The 9,052-nt window shown below is 35.3% G+C and overlaps 2 non-coding genes across 2 annotated transcripts; both read right to left on the bottom strand.

Moving 5' to 3' along the window:
• Positions 1-1,225: 1,225 nt before the first annotated feature.
• TRNAE-UUC (transfer RNA glutamic acid (anticodon UUC)) lies at positions 1,226-1,297 on the bottom strand. Its single transcript has one exon. It is a non-coding gene; the product is annotated as a tRNA-Glu (tRNA).
• Positions 1,298-7,467: 6,170 nt separating this feature from the next.
• Positions 7,468-7,539, bottom strand: TRNAE-CUC (transfer RNA glutamic acid (anticodon CUC)). Its single transcript has one exon. It is a non-coding gene; the product is annotated as a tRNA-Glu (tRNA).
• Between the last annotated feature and the right edge of the window lie 1,513 nt (positions 7,540-9,052).

Here is a 9,052-nt window from a genome sequence, read left to right as displayed (position 1 = left end):
TAAAACCATATTACGCATGTACAGGGCAAGCCCTTTCATTTGACACCTCCATCCTTTTTGAAAATCGAACGAACGATACCGATTTTATGACTTGGTGTTAAATATTTAACGCAAACATCTCCGAGCTCGATTCAGAAGTTGAAATAAAAAATTTTTTTGGAAAATTCGAAAAAATTCGAATTAAATCGAATTTGCACCACCAAATTTCGAATCGAATAATCGAATGGTTGGGCAATGTTCGAAATTCGGAAAAAATCGAATTTCAACTCTCACTACCCATCCCTAACTGATACTACCTGTTCAATGTACCTTGCAAAAAACGTATTTTAATGAGTCCGATACTGAGTAGTATCGATACTTTTAGAGTATCGATACCATGAGCTCGATGCCAGAATGAGTACTCAGTATCGATACCAAAGTCTGAAATTTCGAACCCTATTTAGCCCTAATTTAAGATTATTGGAATTTATTTATTAGAAAGTGTTTGGTCATTTGAGGCCATCAGTTCAGCCACTGGTCCCAGGCAGGAGCAACCCCGTCGGAACCGTGGGAGTGATTCTAATCATGTGAATCATCATCCTGAAACATCATATGACCTTTTAATAGGGTAGAACGTCAGTTCACCACTACTAAATGACAAATCTGAAACAGTCATGGTAGAAATATTAATACCAGCAAGCTAGTAAGGCATTTGAGAATTTCATTTTATCTATTTAAAAATGAACAGCAAAAGAAAGAAATATAGAAAATAACCACGTGGTTAAATAAAGAAAATAAACAATAGCCGTAGTAATAAAAGGCAAAGCGCACGTCACTGATAATGTGCCGGTGATGTTGCTGAAACGCAACACGCAACACACAACACTACAAACCTATAGGTAGACGACAAAATCAACACACATTAGTTGTGTGGTGTATTGTTTTTAGTAGAGTGATGTGTTTTAGTGATATGGTGAATTGTTGTTAGTGATGTGGTGTATTGTTGGTGTACAGATGTTTTGTTATGCGCATGGCAACTGCTAATGTGTTTGGTGTAATGATTCACACTCTGCTAATAATATATGTATGTAAGTATGTGTACATGCATGCTCTGAGCAAGCAAAATAAATCTTTATTTGTATGAATTTAATTTGCTCGGTACATGTTTTATAATTCTTAACCCATTTAATTGATGAAAGAATAAATATTGGTGATACAAAAAAAAATAAATACAAAAAAATTTTACTTCCCATACCGGGAATCGAACCCGGGCCTTCTGGGTGAAAGCCAGATATCCTAGCCACTAGACCATATGGGATATATTAAGTGGGGTGAAAAATGACGTACTTTAGCATGCGGTCTCTTACTACTAAGCGTTTACTAACCGACTGGATATGGGAACATATGGAATATTTGAGATGGATATTGAGATGCAAGAAATTCAAACTATAATAAAATAAGCAAATGGCTCAAAATAAAAATATGAATAAACGAAAAGTTCAAGAAGTTTAAGAATGGTAGAATACAAGATTGCGCGATCCCGGCGGCGATGACAATTCTCAAGTAAAAACAAAAAAGTGGATCATTATTAATAATATTTTTTTGCGGACAATTTTGCAAAAATGAATCAAAAATCAACGCCAAAAAATGTATATATAAAAAAAATTTCACCAAAATGTATGAAAAAAATGAATTTTTAGAAAAACTTTAGGCACGCAGTTTTTTGGTGCATTAAATTCTGATATCATAAAGTGAATAAAAAACTAATTAATAATCAATGCGATTTCCTAACCGCTTGAAAATGAACGATGTCTCTCTTAGCAGAATTGGCATTAATCTGCCATCTTTCATTCACCTTAATCCATATGTAGGTCAAAGTATGTCAAGAATATTTTCTCATATACCAAGCTAAAACATTTATTTTGGGCTATATATGTATGTATGTATGTATAACTGGTCTCCTCATCACTTATTTATCATTCCCTTCGTTCATCTACAAGCTTGCGCCTAGCTTATCGCGTAATTTCTGATTGCTTTTTTAGGTAAATAATTTTCAAGAGACTCGAGCTTCTTAAGTTTTAAATGGGCTAATGATTGCAACGACGCCCTTGCAGCTTTAGATATGAAGTTGCTAAATGTATCTTATCATTGAAGTTCTGTCTGGAAGTTAACTTGGTATCCAGCAATATTTTGCTTCAGATCGTGATCCATGGATCCTTGTTTTTCATGTGGACAGGATTGATTTGATAATTGTAGCGTTAACTCTTAATCCGTATTCTGCTTCTCTAAAGTCAAAAAGCTCTGATACCTCTACTGATTTCTTTTAGATCTACATAACTAAGTAGTAAGTTTTACTTATGCATGTCATACTTCCAGCACGTAAAAATAACTAATATCTAAACTATTGTGAAAGTAAGTAAAACTAATATAAAAAACTACAACATATTAAAATTCTTTATAACAAAGACGTATGCATCTAGTTGTGTACTCGTATGTAGTAAGTACATATCTGCGTCTTGACATTCCTGCCCCATATGTGCTTTGAAATTTCTGCCCATCAACGGGCTTTGCGGAGAAAAAGTTTTTCTAACTAAAAACAAGTGTGTACGCTCCACAGGCTGACCGGGTCCATCTGTTGTTTACATATCCTTACAAGCAACGACAAGCAAAGTGTGTACTTTGAACTTACCTACATACAACTAAATATTGAAATACGAGTATGAACAACTAATAGTTATCAACCTACACAACCGACACATGTGCATATGTATTGTACATATGTTTGGATAAAAATGTCCAACGAGTATTTATCCTTTCAGTGCAGCCTTAATCGTTCACTAGTGCTAGTTTAGTAAGCTCAGTACTTTGATAATAAAAAGTACAACAATCATTGCACAGAAAGTTGACAAGCATACAAAAGAGGTCATTGATGTTATGCCGACAATTTGAGCTGATGACAGTCAATGGAGCGAGGTTGGATAGTGGATGTAGGCGAACGCAACTAACAAGGCAGAGCTAAGAGTGGCGCCACTGTACAGCCTGCGGTCATCATTGACCAGTTGGTACTTAAGTGAGATTGTACAATATATGGAAGAAAAGTTGAAGCTAAAGCTGCTCTGGTTGGTAGCGAACGGACGTAGGAAGTTGGTTAAATGAAATGTGCTTCGTTTGCCAGGATATTAAAGAGCGTACAATTTGCTGTTTTTATTTATTTTTAATTTTTTTTTTCTTTGCTTCCTAAATCTAGTAGTACAACTATTGTTTGCTGTACATAGGCAGCTCTTTTGTAAGTTGGCTTGAAATTGCTCGTTGTGTGCGCTTTCAACTTGAATGCGTTCTTGAGCGTCTGTGTATACTTGTGTGAGTGGGCGTATGTGGAGGTCCTTTACACACTTACGATTGAGTACTCGCAGCTGATGCTCTAGGCGACACACTGCTGCACTTCCCCCGCCTGCTGCGTTTGCCTAGTTGCACTCAAAGTTCTTGTTTTTTTCAAATTCATGTCCTGTTTCGTTTTTCATTTTTGTTTATTATAGAAACTGACTACACTTTGCTGCCTGTAGTACGCTTTGATTGTCCTGCATATATATTATGGGAAAATGTTGTCGTTTAGCATAAAATTGGGCAGAAATTTAGGAAAAGAAGCAGGGATGTGCAATTTTCAACCGATTGGGTAGAAGCTCTTTATATAGACATAAACACTTTCAGTTTTTTGAATCCAAATATTTGATTTTTTATTCTGTTTCTTATTTGGCACTATAGCCTTTTCGGGTTGGCCCTGGGGTAAAAAAACGTCTCTTAATTTCTTCTTCCCTTTACAAAGATGCGCCACATGTTCGTCCGTTGCTGTATAAAATGAAGCTGCGACGGGGATGGGCGGTTCGTACCTACGCTTTGTGCGAGAGAGTTAGTCGCCGAGAGGTCCTTGAGACCGAGGACCTGCGCACAGCCCATTGGTGGTGGAGTTTTAAAAGAACCACATTTATGCGGTGGCATAACTGTAACTGCATGCCCAATTCAACGGCCATATTCCATTGCACTCCAAACTTCACTTCTTATATTTCACATTAAAGTTATTGATCTAAACTGCATTTTCAGGTATAATCGCTAAAATTGTTTTTTTCATTTCGAACCCAAACCAACACGTTTAACACGAAAACCACAAAACACCCAATTTTATCAATTACTTTCATTGGTCGACAGTTTGTCTGTTGACGAGCCCTCGCTTTCACTTTCATTCTACGTTCAGTTTACCTTAAGCGTACGAGTATTACATTTTCACCCTTCACAATGTCTATTTGAATGTTTTTTCTTGTGTCCTAAATTAAGTAGAAAATTCGTTTTTCCCATTTAAACACCGTTACAAGCCATTCCCCAACTTTCTAGACTGCCAGCTGAAAATAATAAGAAAACGCAATTTCCTACTTACAACTGTTCACCGCCTTAATGCAGTGAGGTATCAATGCTCAACAGATGATATTTCTGGCTAAATTTATTTATGTATTCCCAGGTGATTTTAACGGTGTTTGCGCTAAAAGCACACTGCTGGTGTTTGGGTAGGGGGCAGTAGAAGTTTTGTGGTCAATTTGTGGTAGTGTGTTTTTTTTACGTAAAGAATAGAAAGTGAAATTAAAGGCTTGCATGAAAGTCGACAAATCGAAAGTTTGTAAGTAGATACATATTCTAAAATGTAACTTTCTAGTAAATTCAATAAAAATGTAGTAGAACTATTGGACAAATTGAAAACTTATTCTAAAACTAGCAAATGCCTGGCTTGCTTCGCGATGCCTGATAAGAACTTTTGCTTTAAAAAATATGTTCAAAAACAGTGTTGAAATACAAAACCTGTTTATAATGAAAATATGACTAGTTTAGGTTTAAAGGACTGAAGAGCAGAACCTTCCTGACTCATACGCCAAAATAATAGCGCTGAGACTAACATAACCTAACGTAAGTAATCATTAGATATATTTGCGTTTATATACATATTGAATGATATATGTACGTTAGGGTGGTCCAAAATTGCATGTGAGAAATGTAAAGGCGAAATTTTAATGCTCTCACCCTCTAGGATTGTTCTATATCGAACAAAAATATATCCCTGTTTTTTTAACAAAAAATATTTAGAGGTCGCTCTAAGCCTTCAAAGATTTCCATGTATTTGATATGGTGCAGAATCTTTGAAAAGCCATACTTTAAATAGGCAGACTCTACTTCTCTTTAGCAGACTTAAAGAAAATAATATCCATTTGTTTATTTAACCCTTTTTTTTAATATTAACGATTTTTTATGGGTCTCCCATTGTTTTTGTTTACGTTTTTTGGGGGCCCATACAAATAGTTAATTTTCAAAACTGGCTAAATAAACAAATGGGTATTATTCCTTGAAGTCTCCTAAATAGAAGCAGACTTTCGCGATTGAAAACTAAAGATTTCAAAGGACAATGTACATGCCATTTCCACGAAAAATAGTTTTTTCCTATGTATATAAAATGCATTGGAAACTTTGATATATTTTGATTTAAAAAATAAAAAAGGTATATTTTATCGGTATAGAACAATCCTAGAGGCGAGAGCATTAAATTCTGACTTTACTTTCTTTGGACCACCCTACTGCACCTCATGTAAAAAGTGTATTTTAAAGTTTTACGCGTAGGTATGGTGTAGTGCGCCTTTCGCCTAACTCTAAACAGTACCCGAACATACAGAATTTGTATGTAAACGGAGGACTATAAAAACCTGCGATTGTGCCTCCTCGAGACAAGAAAGATAATTTGGTAAACCAACAAACACACATATGAAAAAGAAAAGTCCATTTGAAACACGGAAACAAACCAAATTTAACCTGCGGCTAAATAGTGTGCAAGCATAAGAAGAGACCCATTGAGGCTTGAAAACGCAAATACAAAGAAAACAGAAAAAAATAAAATAAACCAGCAAGCTGCAGGACTGGTATATACTCCTTACATACATATTTATTTTCTTGTGATCAAAACGCAGCAAAGAAATTAGGTGAGTGTCTGAAGAATCCGCATGCAACTGGCTAGGAGGATTAAACGGCCAACAACCCTGCATAACAAGTGGGAGGCAGCCGAGCGGTTGAATGAGCAGCCGACGCATACCTTTGGGAACTGCCGCTGCCACGCTGAGGTGTCTAACGGGCTGATAACTTCTAACAGCAACCTGTGGAGGACTTGCCGCGCTGCTACAAAATAGTTAAAGTCGAACTTCTTATTTTCTTTTTAATTCTTTTTTTTTGTATTGCACGCAAGATATGCTCTTGTGTTCACTTGAAAGCAGTAAATTCAGTCTTGAGTCCAAAAAGTCTTTGTCTTGCGGTTTTGTTGCTTGCGGTATTTTCCGGGTATCAGAGCAGCACAACCCCCAATTGCTGTGCTCCTTTAATGGCAGCAAGGAGGAGGGCATCCCCCTGTCTACTTACAACTTCATTTTGGTCTGAATGTGTCCCTGTGGAACGGTGAGCATGCAGCCGAAGGCAACTAAGGCAGTTGGGTTGCGGCCAACAAACAAGCGAATGCAATTACGCATTTTGGTCCTTTGTAAGAGATGGATTGGGTGGCGGAAGGGGGCAGTTGGGGGTGACAAGCTCCACCACATTGTGGCAGCGTTCACAATATTTTCCGCTATTATTTTCGCTTTCACGTGCTTTATTTATTTTGGGTACATTTTAATTGCCTTCACCGGTGCAATTGTATCAGCTGCTTGCGGGTTGCCCTGCAGCTTTGGTGTATTTTACTTTTTACCTATTTTGGCCAGCCGAAATGAGAAAAATTATATTAACTTTAATTATTCAACATAAGTCACATTTCTAGGTATTGTTGCTAGCAAAAAATTCTTAAGGCTATTTTGACGTTCTTTATTTTCTTGTAAGTCTACGCTAGGTTGTAAAGCAAAATATTAATAATTCTTTAAAGTTTCCCCTGGCGGCCAGTACTAAAGTGGAAAGAATTGAATTAAATATTATAAATTAAATTAAATTGAAGTCTTAATGCTTCTTTGGCCATACTTGCAGGCTTCTGCTTACATATTGTTCGCTTATGCACTTCTAACCAGCAAATAAAGTGAAAAAATTCGTTTTTCCTTCCGGCAGTTTTCACTTAAATTGCTTTCGTGAAACGAGCTACATATGTATAAGCAGTTGAAAATTTCTATTTATTTGCTCATTTCTTTTATTTGGGGTCTGGTAATAGTTTTTACTCCAAATCACAGCGTAGTCACATACAATTTCAAATTTGATGAATCTTTTTTAAATACGCTGCATTTTTTTTTATGTTGCCATGTTTCATCATCCTTGGAATTTTCAAATTAAGTATGCACTTGCACATATAAAAAAAATTACTATTAATTGAATTAAAACATAATTTTTTTAACTGTTTTTTTATATTATTTCAGGTACACAAAAAATTAATTTAAACTAAAAAATAATAGATAATATACAAACTAAAGGAAAAAAATAAAAAAATTAAATTTCCCATACCGGGAATCGAACCCGGGCCTTCCGGGTGAGAGCCGGATATCCTAACCACTAGACAATATGGGATTGCTATAGTATGTTGGACAAACGCAGCACTTAACTACAGCGCAATTCAATAGTCAACAGCAGTAGATGAACTCACCAACGCTTTCTTCTTTGATTTCTACACCATTCACACAGAAGCTACCCACCATGGCTGGTGGGTATTTGAAAAGTGTTTAGTTAGGTGGTGAATAGAGAAAAACGCGAACCCAAGTGCACAAGCAGACGCATAAAAATATCTACATACATATACATATGTATGTATTTAGTGCTTGTGATTTTTTTAACCTTCCCGTTGAAACATTCTGTAATATTCGGGAAAATGAGTGATATTTTTCTTTTAATTTGGCTTAAAATTATTTTTTGTATCTTTTTATAACGTCGCGTCTTTCCTTATTATTATAGTTGCCAACTTGGTGCTTTAAGCACTAGAGTTAGTGCTTATACAACCATGATTGATAAAAAGCTGAAGTTGCAAACCCACCTTGTTAAATTCTATTCGCGTTGAAAATGCTAGTACGCCAGTAAGTTGGGTAGGAAATGACGTTTTTTCAGACCAAGAGGGACGTTTTCTCATGCCGAAGACCTGGCAACACCAGATTTGAATTCGGCACCAAGAAACGATGTGTTTTATCAGGTGGTAAAAAAAAACAAAATTTGTACAAATAATTAGAAAAGAAAAAAATCAAATACTTAAAAAAGTCCTTTTCAAATGTCTTAACAAAGAATTGTTCTTATTAAACTTTTATTGTATACAAAGGTACATATGTACGTAAGGTATATTAAAATGTCATTTGCTCTGTCACATTTAAAATTCATTCTAAACTGGTTTGAGATCGTTAATGTAAAAATCATTTTATACATACACTGGTGATCAGCTCAGTCATCGATTTTGGCTGTTTCTTTTTTGTTTATTTAATGTTTATTATTTTCCCATAAAAGCCTAGCTCATTATAAAAAATCTTCAAAATATCAGCTAGCTTTTCAACTTTTTATTCCGATTTTCTAGAATTTTTTTGAGTATGCAGGTTGATAGCCCATTGAATTCCAGGGCAATAATGTGCAAGTTTTATGGTGCTAAAGAATCGCGTTGATTTTTAATATATATATTTTTTTTTTTCTTGTAAACATTTGGTTAAGTTGTCTGTTGTCGAAAATGCTAAGTTACGTAAATGCTAAGTTACGTTACATAGTAATATTTTAGCCCTTCCAAATGACGTTAAATACGGCAACCTGGCAACGCTGCTCACAATTACTCTATCACTAGAATTTTGAGATATTCTAACCTCAACATCAAATTATTTGCTCATTACCAGGGAACGGATTTTTAGGACCTAAAAACTTATAAAAAAGGCAAAATAAAATAACGAAATAGGCTGGAAAAGGCAAAACAAAATAGCGAAAAAGGCAGGTAAAGGCACTAGGTATTGCAAAAAAAGCAAAATAATGCAATAAAAAAAGACAGAAAATTCGAAGAACAATCAAAAAATACATTTATTTTAGAAATGTTTATATTACAAGTAAAAACAGAAAATAT

The sequence above is a fragment of the Rhagoletis zephyria genome, unplaced genomic scaffold (assembly GCF_001687245.7).
Source record: "Rhagoletis zephyria isolate East Lansing unplaced genomic scaffold, Rhagoletis_zephyria_1.1 Rzeph_scaffold_03099, whole genome shotgun sequence".
In the NCBI taxonomy this organism is placed as follows: Eukaryota; Metazoa; Arthropoda; class Insecta; order Diptera; family Tephritidae; genus Rhagoletis; species Rhagoletis zephyria.
Note: the sequence above shows the minus strand (reverse complement) of the source record. Positions and strands in the feature narration are given on the sequence as shown.